This window comes from Mustela erminea, chromosome 2 (genome assembly GCF_009829155.1).
Source record: "Mustela erminea isolate mMusErm1 chromosome 2, mMusErm1.Pri, whole genome shotgun sequence".
In the NCBI taxonomy this organism is placed as follows: Eukaryota; Metazoa; Chordata; class Mammalia; order Carnivora; family Mustelidae; genus Mustela; species Mustela erminea.
The window spans coordinates 48,154,451-48,170,988 of record NC_045615.1 but is presented as its reverse complement, the minus strand read 5'-3'; the positions used below and the strand labels follow the sequence as shown (position 1 = coordinate 48,170,988).

At 36.3% G+C, this 16,538-nt stretch overlaps 1 protein-coding gene across 4 annotated transcripts in view; it reads left to right on the top strand.

Annotated features, from left to right (window-relative positions):
- Positions 1-16,538, top strand: part of FAM13A (family with sequence similarity 13 member A) — a 356,989-nt gene that overhangs the window by 70,002 nt on the left and 270,449 nt on the right. The gene's annotated exons all lie outside the window — the stretch shown is intronic.

Here is a 16,538-nt window from a genome sequence, read left to right as displayed (position 1 = left end):
TATCAATTCTTTATTTCTGGGGAGAGTCTTCTTTGGCCCTTTTCTCTTTCACTCCCACCTAATTTGGTAGCAGTGCTGATTCTGAGATTCTCTCACCAATCTTTCTTCCTGGGCCTGCTCTTTCCTGGAGTCTTTTTTTCATCTATTGTGTCAGGCACTCAGTAAGTCCCTTCAATCTGGAAAATACTGCATTTTGGTCTTTGAAATTTTCCTGTATTATCTATCTTATTTTTCTGTAAATGTCTTTTGCTGCCTCCCCCCCCCACCGCCTTTTTTGAGATAAAATTGCTGTATAACAGTATGTTAGCTTTAGGTATACAACATAGTAATTTAATCTTCATATGTACTACAAAGTAATCATCACAATAAGTCTAGTTACCATCTGTTAACATACAGTCAACCGTTTCTTCCACCCCCAAACCCTTTCACTTCTGATAACCACCAGTCTAACTCTCTGTATCTATGAGTTTGGTTTGTTTTACTTTTTGTATTCCACACAGAAGTGAAGTCATGTGTAATTTTTTTTGTATGTTTGACTTATTTCATTTAGAGTAGCATCTTCAAGGTCTATCCACATTGTTATAAATCATAAATTTCCCTCTTTTTATGGATGAGTAGTATTTTCCATTGTATATAGTGTGTGTATCTCTATCCATGCATCCATCAACAGACCTTTAGGCTATTTCCATACCTTGGTACTGTAAAAAAATGCTGTAGGGATACATATAACTTTTCAGATTCACGTTTTTATCATCCTCAGATAAATACCTAGAAGTGGTGTGGTTGGATCATATGGTAATTCTATTCTTAATTTTTTGAGGAACCTCCATACTGTTTTTCATAGGAGCTGCACCAATTTACATCCCACCAGCAGTGTATGGAGGTTCCCTTTTCTCCACAACCTCCTCAACACTTCTTTTCTGTCTTTTTGATAATAGCCATTCTAACAGATATGAGGTAATATCTCATTGTGGGTTTGACTTACCTTTCCCTGATAATGGTGATATTGAACACTTTATGTGTATGTTGGTCATCTGTATGTCTTCTTTGGAAAAATGTTTAGATCCTCTCCCATTTTAAAATTTTGATTTTTGTTTTTCTTGTTTGTTTGTTTTGCTGTCGAGATGATTGAGTTCTTCATATATTTTGGATATTAATGCCTTATCAAATATATAGTTTGTAAATGCTTTCTCCCATTCAGTAGGTTTTATTTTCTTTCTATGCAGAAGCTTTTTAGTTTGATGTAGTCTCACTTATTTTTGCTTTTGTTTTCTTAGAGTCATATCCAAAAATTCAATACCAAGATCAATATCAAGAATCTTATTACCCATTTTTTCTTCTAGATGTTTTATGGTTTCAGGTCTTATATTCAAGTTTTTAATCTACTTTGATTGAGTCTCTTGTATGTTGTAAGATAGTGGTCTAGTTCCATTCTTTGACATGTGTCTGTCCAGTTTTCCCAGAATCATTTATTAGAGAGATTGTCCCTGTTTGGTTTTTTTTTTTTTCCTTTTTGGAAGTATTTCACATTTGTGATTGTTGGTAGCACTTAAAACTATGCAAAAATAATTTTTTTAAAGATGCTTATAGGACAGAATTGCCAGTTAAAGTGGATATTGCTTATTTATATGCTACAGAATGTGATATACTATTTATGCTGCTTATTAATAAGTTTATGGACATGAAAAGCAGATTTCTGTTTAAATTCAGTTAACATTTAGTGTATTATTAGTTGCAGAGATAGAGTTCATTGATTCATCAGTCTTACATAATACCCAGTACTCATTACATTACCTACCCTCCTTAATGTCCATCACCCACTTACCCATCCTCCTACCCCCTCCCCTCCAGCATAGTTTGTTTCCTATGATAAAGAATATCTGATGGTTTGTCTCACTTTCTGATGTTGTCCTGTTTTATTTTTTCCTCTCTTCCCCCATGATTCTCTGTTTCTTAAATTCCACATATCAGTGAGATCATATGGTATTTGTTCTTCTGATTGACTTATTTCACTTAGCCTAATGCCCTCTAGTTCCATCCACATTTTTGCAAATGACCAGATTTCATTGTTTTTGATGGCTGAGTAGTATTCCATTGTGTGTGGGTGTGGGTGTGGGTGTGGGTGGGTGTACACATCATCTTTTGTTTTTAAGATTTTTATTTATTTATGGAGGGAGAGATGAACCATGAGAGACTGTGGGCTCTGAGAAACAATCTGAAGGTTTTGGAAGGTACACTGTGGGTATTATGGAGGGCACGTATTGCATAGAGCAGTAGGTGTGGTGCATAAGCAATGAATCTTGGAACACTGAAAAAATAAAATGAGATTAAAAAATAGATATTCATTTATTTGACAGTGAGAGTGCATGCACAGAAGCGGGGGGAGCTGCAGGCAGAGGGAGAAACAGGCTCCCTGCTGAGCAGGAAGCCCAATACAGGGTTTGATCCCAGGACCCTGGAAACCCTGGCAGACACTGAACTGACTAAGCCCAAGGTGCTCCTATACCACTTCTTCTTTATCAGTTCATCTGTCGATGGATATCTGGGCTGTTTCAATAGTTTGACTATTGTGGATATTGCTGCTATAAACATTGGGGTATAGGTACCCCCTTGGGATCACTACATTTGTATCTTTGAGGTATATACCCCATAGTGTGATTGCTGGGTCATAGGATAGTTCTATTTTCAACTACGAAAAGCAGATATTGGCTATCGGTGTCTGCCTGATTTGAGCTCTTAAAACTCTGTAATAGGGGTATGGTAATACAGTACTTGCAGCAACACTGGAAGTAAAGCATTTTATTGCTTTAAAGGTTTAAGATGGATTAAGGCAAGGAAGGGTTGTTGTACATTGATGGAAGCAAGCTCTGAATATGAAAAAGGAATCTGTTTATGGTTGACTATTTTAAAGACTTTTACAAAGTGCTATTGTATTAATCACTTTTTCTAGTTCAAGAAATTTCAATTCCAGGGTACAAACCATTGATTTTTTAAAAATTGCATTTCCATTCCCTTAGTACCAGTTTGAAATAAATGCTGTTTATTATCAGCTGTTTGCTATCACTGGGGAAGAAGGCAACTTGAAGTATTTACTGATAAATAGCTTTTTTCCATAAATGTTACTTTTCTGCAACATCTAACATATAGTCACATGTTCTGTTTGCACTGTTGCTATATGGATCAAAAATCTTCCGGCAAAGGGATAGGGGAATGGTGGTATCCATCTTGCCCTGTTTGTTCTGTTACTGTTTTATTGGACTGATCTACTTGCATAAACCTGTGATCATCACCTAAATATAAGTTGTGAACATATCATCTTTTGCTTGGTTATTTCAGTCATACTACTATATATAATCAAGTGTGGCACAGTTTATCAGTTTGGTTCTAGGGAGTGAGTAGATACAGTTCATTCCCCTGTGGTGTTAAACTAACTTTGTGTGCTTACTGTTACTTACTTTTTAACAGCCATCCTTATAAAAGCTAGGCTGTTTCTTTAGGGGAAAAGAGACATATATAATCTAATTTGAAGACTTTTCCAATAGAAAAGTTAGTGTTAATGTTGAAAAATTCTGTAGGATGTTCTATTCTGAGCCATTAACTTTCTGTAAGGGGAAATGTAACTTTTCTGGCTTAAAATTTTGTTTCTATAGTGTCCCTGTCTGGTTTTGGTATCAGGGTAATTCTGGCCTTATAAAATTAGTTTGGAAGGATTATTTCCTCTTCAGTTTTTGGAAGAATTTGTGAAGGATAGGTATTAAATCTTTAAATGTTTGGTAGAATTCATCTGTAAAATTCTCTGGTCCTGGACTTCTGTTTGTTGGGACTTTTTTTTCACTATTGATTCAATATCCTCACTAGTAATCAGTCTATTCAGACATTTTATTTTTCTGGATTCAGTCTTAGACTATTGCATGTTTCTAGAAATTGATCATTTTTTTTCCTTAAAATGTTTTTCACAAAGAACAGTGAAGCAGAGAGTGCTACGGGTAGAGGGTTGGGTATTTGTTTTGAGAATTAAAAACTATGAAACACTCTGCACACAATTGATTTTTTAAAAAATAAACACGTTTTTAAAGAGGCTGAAGAAAAAAAATGGACTGTCCTTTCCCATTGTATTTTCTTGGCTCCTTTGTTTGAAAATTATGCATGGTTTATATGCATGTGTTTATTTCTGGGCTTTCTGTTATGTTGAATTGATCTATGTTTCTGTATTTATACCAATACTGTATTGTTTTGATTACTATAGCTTTGCAGTATAATTTGAAATGAGGAAGCATGGCACCACGATCATTGTTCCTTTTCAAGATTGCTTTGGCTCTTCAAGGCTTTTGTGGTTCCATACGCATTTTAGGATTATTTGTTCTATTTCTGTGAAAAATGCCAATGGAATTTTGATAGGAATTGAATTGAATCTATAGCTTGCCTTGAGTAGTATGGACATTTTAAAAAATGTTAATTCTTCTGATCCATGAGCATGGAATACCTCTCCATTTATTTGTGTCTTCTTCAATTTCTTTAAATAGTATCTCGTAGTAGTCCATGTACAGGTCTTTCACTTCCTTGTTTAAATTTACTCCTAGGTATTTTTTTGTATATAATGGTAAATGGGATTATTTTCTTAATTTCTCTTTCTTAGAGTTATTAGTGTTTAAATAACTAACAGATCACTGATATATTGTATCTTGCAACTTTATTGATTTCACTCTAACAGTTAATTGGTGGAGCCTTAAGGGCTTTTTAATATATGGTATTATGTCATCTGTTTTTGATACATGGTATTATGATTATGGTATCAGTGACAGTTTTACTTTTCCTTTTCCAATTTGAATTTTTTAAATTTCCTTTTTCTTATCTAGTTGCTGTGGCCAGGATTTCTAATACTATGTAGCATAAAAGTGGTGAGAGTATCCATCCTTGTCTGGTTCCTGATCTAAGAAAAGAAGTTTTGAACTTTTTACCCTTGAGTATGATGCTAACTATAGGTTCTTCATATACAGCTTTTATTATATTTAATTCCCTTTATTCCTACTTGGTTAAAAGTTTTTTTTTTTTTTATCATAAGCGGATGTTTAATTCTGTCAAATTTTTTTACTGTATCTATTGGAATGATCATATGATTTTTATCCTTCATTTTGTTAATGTGGTGTAGCACATTGATTAATTTGCAGATGTTGAACCTTTCTTGCATTCCTGGAATAAATCCAGCTTGATCAGGGTGCATGATCTTTTAAATAAATTGTTGAATTGGGTTTGCCAATATTTTGCTGAGAATTTTTACATGAGTGTTTATCAGGGATATTGGCTTAAAATTTTGTTTCTATAGTGTCTCTGTCTGGTTTTGGTATCAGGGTAATTCTGGCCTTATAAAATTAGTTTGGAAGGATTATTTCCTCTTCAGTTTTTGGAAGAATTTGTGAAGGATAGGTATTAAATCTTTAAATGTTTGGTAGAATTCATCTGTGAAATTCTCTGGTCCTGGACTTGTGTTTGTTGGGACTTTTTTTCACTATTGATTCAATCTCCTCACTAGTAATCAGTCTATTCAGACATTTTATTTTTCTGGATTCAGTCTTAGATTATTGCATTCTAGAAATTCTAGATTTTTGCAATTCTAGAAATTGATCATTTTTTTCCTTAAAGATTATTTATTTACTTATTTGATAGAGAGAGAGAGAGAGATCACAAGTAGGCAGAGAGGCAGAGAGAGAGAGAAGGGGAAGCAGGCTCTCTGCTCAAAAGCAGGCTCTCTGCTCAGCAGAGAGCCCAATGCAGGGCTCAAGCTGAGGACACTGAGACCATGACCTGAGCTGAAGGCAGTAGCCTAACCTGTTGAGCTACCCAGGTGCCCCAGAATTGATCATTTTTTTCTATGTTGCAACATTGGTTGACATATACTTGTTTATAGTGGTTTCTTGGGATCTTTAAATTTACATGATATCACTTGTAACTTTTCCTCCTTTCATTTCTGATTTTGGGTGCTTTCTTCTTTGTTCTTGGTGAGTCTAACTAAAGGGTTGTCAGTTTGGTTTATATTTTCAAAGATCAGCTCTTAGTTTTATTGATTTTTTTCTATTGTCCTTTTATTTTCTATTTCATTTATTTCTGCTCTGATTTTTATTTCCTTCCTTCTAATTTGGGCTTCATTTATTCTTTCTTTTAGTTCCTAAGTATAAAGTTAGGTTATGTATTTCAGATTTTTTTTTCTTGTGGTAGGTCTGTATTGTTCTAAATTTCCCTATTACTACTACTTTCCTGCATAGATTGTTGAGCTGTTGTATTACCTTTTCCATTTGTCTCCAGGTATTTTTTGTTTTCTCCTTTGATTTCTTCATTGACTCATTCGTTGTTCAGTAGCATGTCGTTTAGTCTCCACTTATTTGATTTTTTTTTTCTCTCAGATTAGCAGTGGATCTAAGAACTGTTGAAACTACTATTTGTACATTGGGTCTTGGGGTACCCTTTGAGTGTGGGCTATCCATTCCCCACAGCTCTGTGATTCTTCTGAATATAAACCCTCTTGGTTTTTAAAGCCAGATGTTTTGGCAGCCTCTCTCCATTGCAGATCCCAAGAGTTGGGGTGTCCAAATTCTTTGGTTCTGAGGAAAAAGCTACATATTTTTAAAATCCCTCTTTATTGTGGTTGCTATGCCTGAGGTGGGTTTTTCTATGTGTGTGAGACCAGGTCCCTGCCTCTCCTGCCTATCTCAGTGTGCTGCTTTCATGCTTTGTTATGCAGGTGCTGTTCCGCTATTTGTCAGGTCTTGCAAAGGAAATTGTTCCATGTGTAGCTGTAGATTGGTTTTATCTCTGGGAGGAGATAAGCTTAGAATCTTCTGTGTCACCATCTTGAATGCTTGTTCTCCTATCACAGTCTTTAATTCTATTTTCTATTAAATTTTCTCAACTTTATTTTCCAACCTCACTTTAAAAATTTTAGTTTTATGCTGTTAATATCCAAAATATAAGTGCTATTTCTTTTTCAAAGCATCCTATTCCTAATCTTATCTTTCTGGGAATACTAACAAAGGTTTGTTTTTGTTTAAGTGTTCTTTTCCCTATATTAGTTTTGTCTGTGAGATTTTGTGCATCTCTTCATATAAACATACATGATATTTGCTATTGTGATTTAAGAAAAACATTTGTATATGAGGACAAGGGTACTTTGCTTTAGAAAGATTAGTAGTGGATATAGATGGAGGGAAATGTAACCAATTTGATTTGGGGAACTACAGATGTCTCTATGTGGACATATTTTTCTCTTCAGCCATTGTTTTCCTCAAGAGCAGAGAAATAGAAAGTGTGCTAAGGGGCCCATTCTTTCTTAGCAGATTTTCACTAGTCCTCACATTTTCAGCTGTTCTTCTTGCTCTAGCTCTTCACTATCTGGAGTACAAGAATCCATTAACAGTATCCAGAGACTAAGCCTCAGCCCTCCTGCCTGACCACGTGCTTGCCTTGATGCACTGGGTGGTAGAGGGCTCATCTAAGCCTGATAGGCTTTGAACATACAGGGATTTTTCAGTCACTTGGATTCACTCCCAGATGTTTTTGAAATATCGTCTGCCTCTCTCTTCTCTGTTCTTTTCTGTCCTTGGTGCTTATATTTTTTAAACATCTTACTGTCATTTTAGTGGATTCTGGGGAAGAAGATAAACACAAGTGATCAATCCTTCTCCTAAAATGGATGTTCTCCCTTTCCTTTTTCTCCCTCTGTACTTGATTTTAAATGGAACAGAATTTTATAGTAGCAGCTGTGCAAACAGTTTGTGAGAGTTAAGAGCCTGTGAATTTTAGCTTATGAGAATTTGATAATTTAGACAGCAACCTTTTTTTTTTTTTTTTTTAAGAAAACCACCCTAATAATAGGGTCATTTTAGTCAGTACAGTGCCTAATTGTAAAGAAATCTAATTAAATAAACTGAATTATGCTTAAGATTGAGTTATGGTTTTCTTTGTTACATGAGGAATTCACTAGAGTAAGTTTGAGTTAAGCCTGTCTTTTATCCATACTATGTATCATAATGCCATTTATATTGTTGGAGTTTTGCCTTGCAGTTTTTAAAATACCATGCAAATGTTGGCTAGTTACAATACTAGTTATTACATAATCATTCTTTGGATAGCATGAGCTCCATAGAAAGTATCCGACATATTTCCTTCCCCAGGTTAATTCCTTCTTACTGAGAAATTCCTTTTCTTTTGAAATTATTCAACCCTCAAATTTGTTTCTATGAAAAACCAGAATCATTACACTAAACTCTATATTTAAGCCCTTTCCATTTTCAGTATGTGCCTCTTAGTTTTTCTATAAACAATGCCAAATATATAAACTTTGGTTTTTCTGGGTAGACCTCAATCCAGAGAAGAGTTCGAGGTTGCCACCTGCATATTTGCCCAAGGAGCCAGTCAGTCAAATGTGCAAAACCTCCACTGGAATAAATTGGAAACATGGTGCCAGGAAAACGAGGTTCCCACACCTGACTCTATATATTTGATGACATTCCAGTTGGTTCTACTTCCCTCCAGATTCCTGTGACAGGAAAATAAATTGTCTATATAACCCCCCATGATCTCTAAGATTGTAGATCCTGGTAACTAGATCTTTCGTTTCCCGAGCCCATTATATATCTTTATTTTCCTTTTTGACCCTAGGAGATAGCATGGAGTAGTGAGTGGGATTATGAAAACTTGGATAGAGAGTCTGTGGCTGAGCAGCTAATCTGCATTAGAACAACTGGTTGTTTTGTGTGTGTGTGTGTGTGTGTGTGCGCGCGCGCGCTGCTGGCTTATACCTTTTAAAAATTCTTTCATTGTCATTTTAGTGAGGTGTTAAGAGGAAAAGTAGATAAGTTTATGTTTAAAAGGTCTCCTCTGACTTCCTTTTTTTATATACTTGATTTTAAAGCCAACAGAATTTCCTTAGAACAGATTTATTGACATACAACTTATACACATAAAATTGCCCTTTTTAAAGTACATAGTTCAGTGGTGTTCAGTATTTTCAGAATACTGCCATCGCCACTATTTAGTTTCAGAACACTTTTATCACTCCAAAAGAAAAAGAAACTCCACACCCATTAGCAGATACTCCCATTCCTTCTTCTTCACCTCCCCCACTTCTCCCAGCCCTAGGCATATACTAATCTTTCTGGCTACACAGATGTACCTGGACTTAGCAACGTTTCATGTAAATGGAGGCACACAATATGTGGTCTTTTGTGACTGACCTTTTGCACTTAGTATGTGTTTCAAGTTTCATCCATGTTGGAACATCAGTACTTTGTTCCTTTTTATGGCAGGCTAATTCTCTGTTGCATGAATATATCGTATTTATCCATTTACCCATTGATGGACATTGGGTATTTTTTACCTGTTGATTATTATGAATACTGTTATGAGCATTTATGCACAAGTTTTATAGGGACATATGTTTTCATTTTTCTTGGGTATCCACCTAGGGGTGGAATTGCTGGGTCAAAGGGTGACATTGTTTAACATTTTAAGAAATGGTTTCCTAAGATAGCTGTACTATTTTCTGTTCCATCAGCAATGAATGAAGGTTTAGCTTTTCTACATCCTTGCCAACACCTATTATTGTCTGTGTTTTTATTCTTGTAGTACAGGGAATAGAATTTTTAATAGTAGAAATATGATGGGCTTGAAGAGGGAAAACAGAGAGGAAACCAGCTGCTTAAACGCCAAGATGATACTGTCTAGTAGGGATTTTTAGAATAAATTGTGAATTGAATGAAATTCTCAGTAAAATCTGTATTTTTCACTAATGTTTTTATGTGAAGAGTATCTTAAGTGAGCTGGAAGAGGAATAGAAGAGCTAATAAATGAATTTTTAATATATAAGTATATATTTATATGTATTGATATTTATATATATATATAATTTGTATTAGTAGAAAATCAAGTCATGTAAAATAATGAAAGTTTAAAGAATATCAGTTTGAAGGGATTACAGATGATCAACTTGCCTATAGCTCTGCCCTAATGCTATTAAGCTGTATTCTCAATACCAGTATTTTGCTAAACCTGTGGAAATAATCAGCCTTTACACTGAGTTCGTAAACAATTTGAGGACTTAGGGGAGAAAGAGGCAACTTCCAAAAGAGGCTTAAGAACCCTGGGTTTGATGGCTTATCTCATATGACACCAAATAAGTCTCGTTACAGCTGAGCATTTAATCACTAGTCTTTTAGAGGGTGGGAAACTAGTGGTAAAGTGATTCCCATTGAAGTTACTTACTGTACTTTGCCCATTTAATACAGCACTAGATTTATGGAAAGAGCCAAGTTTGTTAGCTGGGATATTGCCAATATTGTTCAAGATTAGCATATTTTATTGTGGGAGGCTCCCCTTCTGAAGTGCTATAATTTTTTTTTCTATTCTCCTGTGTGCTGACGTTCCCACATAAACAGGTTCTTTAGCTTTTAAATGCTTGTGTCTGATATCTAGCCTGGCTATGAGCTCCCAGTTTTGACGTTAGATTATTTCATGTATTTCTTGTGTTTTTATCTATGCCAGTCTGCCCGCATTGGCAAGCATTCAGCACTCAGTAAATGCCCGCAGAACAGACTTGCTGACATACTATTTAGGTATCATTGGGAGTATTATGGGACTGTGAGTATTAAAGTATCATCTAGTTCTTTTTTCATCCTGTAGGCCTTGCCTTTCTGTGCAGGCTCATTCTGGGAGCTGGAAGTATCAGTGTAGATATTGGCTAATTTGGTAATAAGCATACCTCTGCATTTGTAGAATCTAATCAGATAAGATTTGTAGTTTCACTAATGTCTAAGAAAAGACTGTAATTTATAAATGTTATCAGTTACTTTATCATCCTGTCCTTTCAGAAGTTTGTGTGAGGACCTGAGAACTTTGTCATGGACAAGGGTTGCAAGAAAGTTGTAAACATAGAACCTTTCCTTTTATATAGAAATATACCAATTCCATTAACTAGAAAATATAATTATGTTGTTTAGATAAGCTTCTTGTCAGTCTAAAGAAGTGATTCCATTCTTGGGGTATGAAATGCAGCTATAAAACCCAGTCTAATCCAGTGTAGCTGGTGTTGTATGATTATTTTCCCCATTCTTACCAATTGTATATTTAGAAGGAAACATAATTCATGTTTTGTTCTCATGTATGCTACAAAACATTTTGTACCCATTCATGGAGGTTTTTATTAAAACATTCTTCCACATACACCTCAGGACCTATGAAGCTAGAATTTATGTAAGTGAATTAAAATTCCCACCCCCACTACTTACCAATTTTGCTTGTTCATTTGTTGATTCAGGAAACATTTGTTAAACATTTACATGTACGAGACCGGGTAGTAGTTGCTCTGTGATAATGATAGCAGCAGTATCTGACTTTGTGGGAGTGCACTGATCAAACCACAAGCTCTGAGGTCAGACTGCCACTGATGAATTGCAGCTTGGCTACATGGGAACTGTGTGAACATGGACAAGTTAATTAATCTCCTTCAGTCTAGTCCTCTCTAACTGGGGATGTATTAGGCTTCTGTTGCTGCTGTGACAGATTTCCACAAATTCAGTGGTTTAAAAACCACACAAATTATCTCAGTATTCTATGGGTGAGAAGTTTGTGGTATCAGCTGGTGTCTCTACTCCAGGTTCACAAGGCCAAAGTCAAGGTGTTGGTCAGCCTGGGTACTTACCTGAAGGTTCCCGGAGAGAAGCTGCTTCCATGGCACTCTTGGATCCTTGGCACTCTTTCATTCCATGGAGTTGTAAGGCCAAGATTCCTGTTTTCTTGCTGGCTTCTTCTAGGCTTTAAGAGGTGTCCACATGCTCAGGCTTGTGACCTTTCTTCATCTTCAAAGTCAGCAACAGCTTATTGTTCTATCTAACAGATTAGCAAGTTTTCATAAATTTTTTGTAAGGCTTAATGAGGAAATAAAAAGCTACTTTGATAAATCTGGCGCCACAAAGCTAAATATTTTGGTTCTTTTAATGGCTGACCTTCTCATGGCTCTGAGATATATCATGGTAGAGATTAGCATTTTGCCTGTTTTGGGTTTTTTGGTTTCTTTTTTTTCCTCCTCAGGCTAAGGTTGTAAGTAGAGTATAACTTCATGGCCATTGAGAAATCAAAGCACACGGCAAGCACCACGATAAATGTCCAGATTAGGGTTAAGTGCCCTCTCGTGATATAGGTTCAGCATTGCTGATTATGATCATAATCTTTTTAAATGAGAACAAATACTTGTCATGTGGCTCAATGTTTGCTGCTTAATCTGGAACTCAAAATTTTTTTATGGTACAGTCTTTAAGTGCTGATTAGTTTTCTCCATATACTATGTATACTGTGCTTGTATGTTTGTGTTTTAGCTTGAGAAATGGATGAAAATTACCCAACAACAAATGAAAGCTTTCAAGAAGATGTGTGTAATTTGAAATGACTCCTTTCACTAATGGAGAAAGTTCTCGTCCTAGGAAAAGATTAATGTTAAGGAAAATGATGACTATTTCAATTATTAACCATTGTTCCATCTGCAAAGTTTCCTTAAACCTTTTGGGTCATAAATTATAACATATTCTAATTTTTATTCCAATTAAATTCTAGAAATAACTATAAGTTTAAACAGTCAAAAAATTTTTTAAAGATTTTATTTATTAGAGAGAGAGAGTGAGAGAGAGCAAGAGAGAGCAAAAGTGGGAGGGAGGAGCAGGCTGTCCATTGAGCAGGGAGCAGGATCAGGGGCTTGATGCCAGGATCCTGGGATCATGACCTGAGCTGAAGGCAGACGCTTAACCAACTGAGCCACCCAGGCACCCCAGCAGTTAAAATATTTTAATGCAACTTCAGAGGTGCTTTTCACTTCTGTTTCAGAGGCCTTTCTATGGAATTTCGCTGATGAATGTCCTTATCCTCTGACCACCAGATGACACTTCCATTATCGTTTGAATACTCTGTGATCCCCTTCCTGCTTAACGCTTCAGCTCTGCTCTTTGTGTAAATAGACTAAATTATTCGTTCTTCAAGATCTATTTGGAATACAGATGTCTTTTTATTTGTATGCTAGTTTGTGTAACTATCTGTGTATCTTAAAAGTGTGTATCAGGCCATCAAAACTATTTATCACTTTTTATATGTAAGGCATTGAAGGAATGGGTGGCTCGGTGATTTAAGCTGCTGCCTTCGGCTCGGGTCATGATCTCAGGGTCCTGGGATCGAGTCCCGCACCGGGCTCTCTGCTCAGCGGGGAGCCTGCTTCCTCCTCTCTCTCTCTGCCTGCCTCTCTGCCTACTTGTCATCTCTCTCTGTCAAATAAATAAATAAAATCTTTAAAAAAAAAAACAAAACACACCTTTAAACCTCAGCCTCCAACCAGCTCTAAAGGAGCTTACATTTGCTGGTTTGTGGATTTTTGTTGTTGTTGTTAAACTGCCAGTAAACACTGAATATTTTCTCAATAGGGCCTTGCTGACAATTTTATTTATATTGTAATCACCACCCTCACTCCAACCTGTACTTTGACTTCACTCTAGACCTATTATTATTGTATTTATCACTTAAGGTGGCACCTACTAGAATCTAAGTTCCCTGAGAGCAAGGATTTCTGTTTGTGTTTTCTGATGTATCCCAAATGCTTAGAATTGTGCTAGGCACAGAAGAGCCACTCAGTAAATATTTGTTGAGTGACTGAATGTGTATTCCATGCATGCATTTTTCATATGTAAAACAAACATCTTCCATATGTAAAGCAAACAAGATATGAACTATATGCAGAATGGCCCTTGGCTTACCATCTCACTGCTATCTCCCTGCTCCAGGACAACCAAGCAGCCTCTCTCTCTGGGACTATCCTCTCCCAGCTCAGCAGCCTGCTTTCCCCTGTGCACCTCACAGTCCGGACTCAACACAGCAACCAGAGTGGTCCTTTTAAGTCCAATCTCACAGCTCAAAGCCCTCACTCAGGTTTGAGGGGGTGGGAACATGGTTTATAATAAGACTGTAATGATCTTCCCTGGGTCTTTCCTGAACTGTCTCCTGATTTCACTTCCCTCCACTCTCCCAGCACTTGGCCGTGGCCCTTGCCATTTCTACTGATTAGTAGCACATTAGCATGTGCTAAGCATTCTCCCTTTCCTTCAGCTCTCTGCTTGATTGTCACCATGTCTGAGTGGCCTTCCCAGCTCATGCTGAATGAAATAACATTCCCAACTCTACATCACTGCTTTTATTCCTCCTAATCCTGCCTTAATTTCTTCAGAGCATTTACATTTCCTCTCACGTATATATTATGAGACTACTATTTGTCTCCCCCATCATGTTGTAACTTTTATAAAAGCATGAAGTTTGGTTTCAGTGCTATATCCCTAGAGAATGCCAGACACACAGAAAGCATGTGATAAATATTACACACAGCGTAAGTATAATGAATAAATGTTCACAAAAATAGAAGGCTTGCTTGCTTTTTTAATAATGTGAGACCTTGGAGGTATTATAATTACCAATATTGATGCAAGAGCACAAATGGCAAGTGATGTTTATTATATTTAGGTATCAGTAAATCAAAAAACAATGCAAGCAATAATGAAGTAATTATTATAAGCTTTTGCTCTGAGGCATCAAAAGGCACATTTACACCAATACTGCTTCCTCTCCAACCACCCCCCGCCCCCACTTGCCGTGCTAGGCATTCCTCTAGAAGCCTCCTTTATTTTTTATTTAACATTTTTAAAAAAGAGTTTATTTATTGGAAGAGAGCGAGATGGAGAGAGACAGAAAGAAAGAGAGCAGAGGGAGGGGGAGAAGCAGACTCCCCACCAAGCAGAGAGCCCGATGCAGGGCTCGATCCCAGGATCCTGAGATCATGACCTGAGCTGAAGGCAGAGGCTTAACCAACTGAGCCACCCACGTGCCCCTAGAAGCCTCTTTTAAAGGAGTTGAGCAATTAATCTCATGTATAGGAAATCTTGTCTATAAGATTGCTGCAGGCTGGGGGTAGCAGCGATTTTTACCACATTTCTAGAAACAACACAAATTACAGATTCTTGGTATGTTAACACATTATTAGTAGGAAAAGAGGTGACAAAAAATGTTATGTTAATAAATCAGGGTCTTTACTGCACTGTCAGTATATGTGAACAGAGTCGGGAGGTAAATTATGAATATTCAGGGTTCAAAGTGAGTGTGTTGAGATTAAAGCCTCAGAGGTAGAGGACACTCGCATACTCGCCTAGTGAGTGAATCGATGAGTCTATCTTCCATCATAGGAAATGGAAGGTATTTTCTCTTCAGCTGCTTTTTCTTTTTGAGAAGATATTTGGTGATTCTTCCATTTATGCTCTAAAGGAATTATGTTGTTTTGTTACATTTGAGATTCTCTGACTGTATCTGTCTCCCTTCCTATTACTTGCCAGTTTATTTCCTGGGAAAATTATTTATCATATTTCAAAAATTGGAGGTCAGTGTTGAAAGTTCTCCCTCTCTTTCAAAGATCTTATTGTCATAAACTCATAACTGTTTTCAGTATTTGTTTTATTCAATTTGGTGTCTTCACACATTGCCTGCCTTAGGATTTGCGGTTTCATTTCAGAGCCAGAAGACTAATGGCCCATTATCAAGGCTGTAGGAATGCTGTTGCCTGTATCCTCAAATGCTAGAATTAAACCATAGTTTTAAACAGACAGTACATACCCATGAAAACATCCAGATTCACTTTGGATTAGTCACAGTAAGAAAATTAAAAAGGCAAAGTAGAATTCATTTTCATTTAGTTCATATTTATTTCTAACCATAAAGGTATGAGCAAGGGGTAGTTTTTAAATTTTTAATCACTCCAAACTTAATTATTTCCATTTCTTATATAGTCAAGATCATAATACAGTGGAAAATAATGCCATCATAAGCAACACACTACATATTTTTAGGGATTATTGAAGTATTTGTATATGATTTCTTTTTTAAAAGTAATATAATGTGAAAATTTTCTAATATCAAGAAACTGTTTTTCTGTAAACCCTGTAGTGGTTATTGGACCACATTGTTGGTGATCAGTGAGAAATAGTTACTCCAACCAGAAATAGAATGTTCTCTAAAACGACTTTAACAGATTGAAGTCTACATGTTTTTGGCATTGGTACTTTTGGCGGCATCCCTTATTCTAACATTCATAAAGGTGAAATGGGTTCATATTAAAAGACATTTCATTAATACCTCAGTGCTCTCATAAAACCAAATCAATGAAGGTAAAGTAAAAGAAGTTACTCTGTTTAACAAGTAGTTACATAGCACTTACCATGAGGCAGCCTCTCTGGTTTGGGTACTTTGTAAATTGAAACTCTTAATCCTCATCACAACCTCATGAGGTAGTTAATATTCCCATTTATAAATGAGGAAAGGTTTAAAGTCTAAGGTCATGCAGGTGTCAGGTGGCAGAACCCAGATCCTAACCCAGAAAGGGACTCCTGAACCCACCTTCCTGATCCGTGCTCTCTGGCCACTTAGCAGCACTTTCTGTGAGTTTCTGAATGTTTTCTGGATTTTCGCTTCCTCTG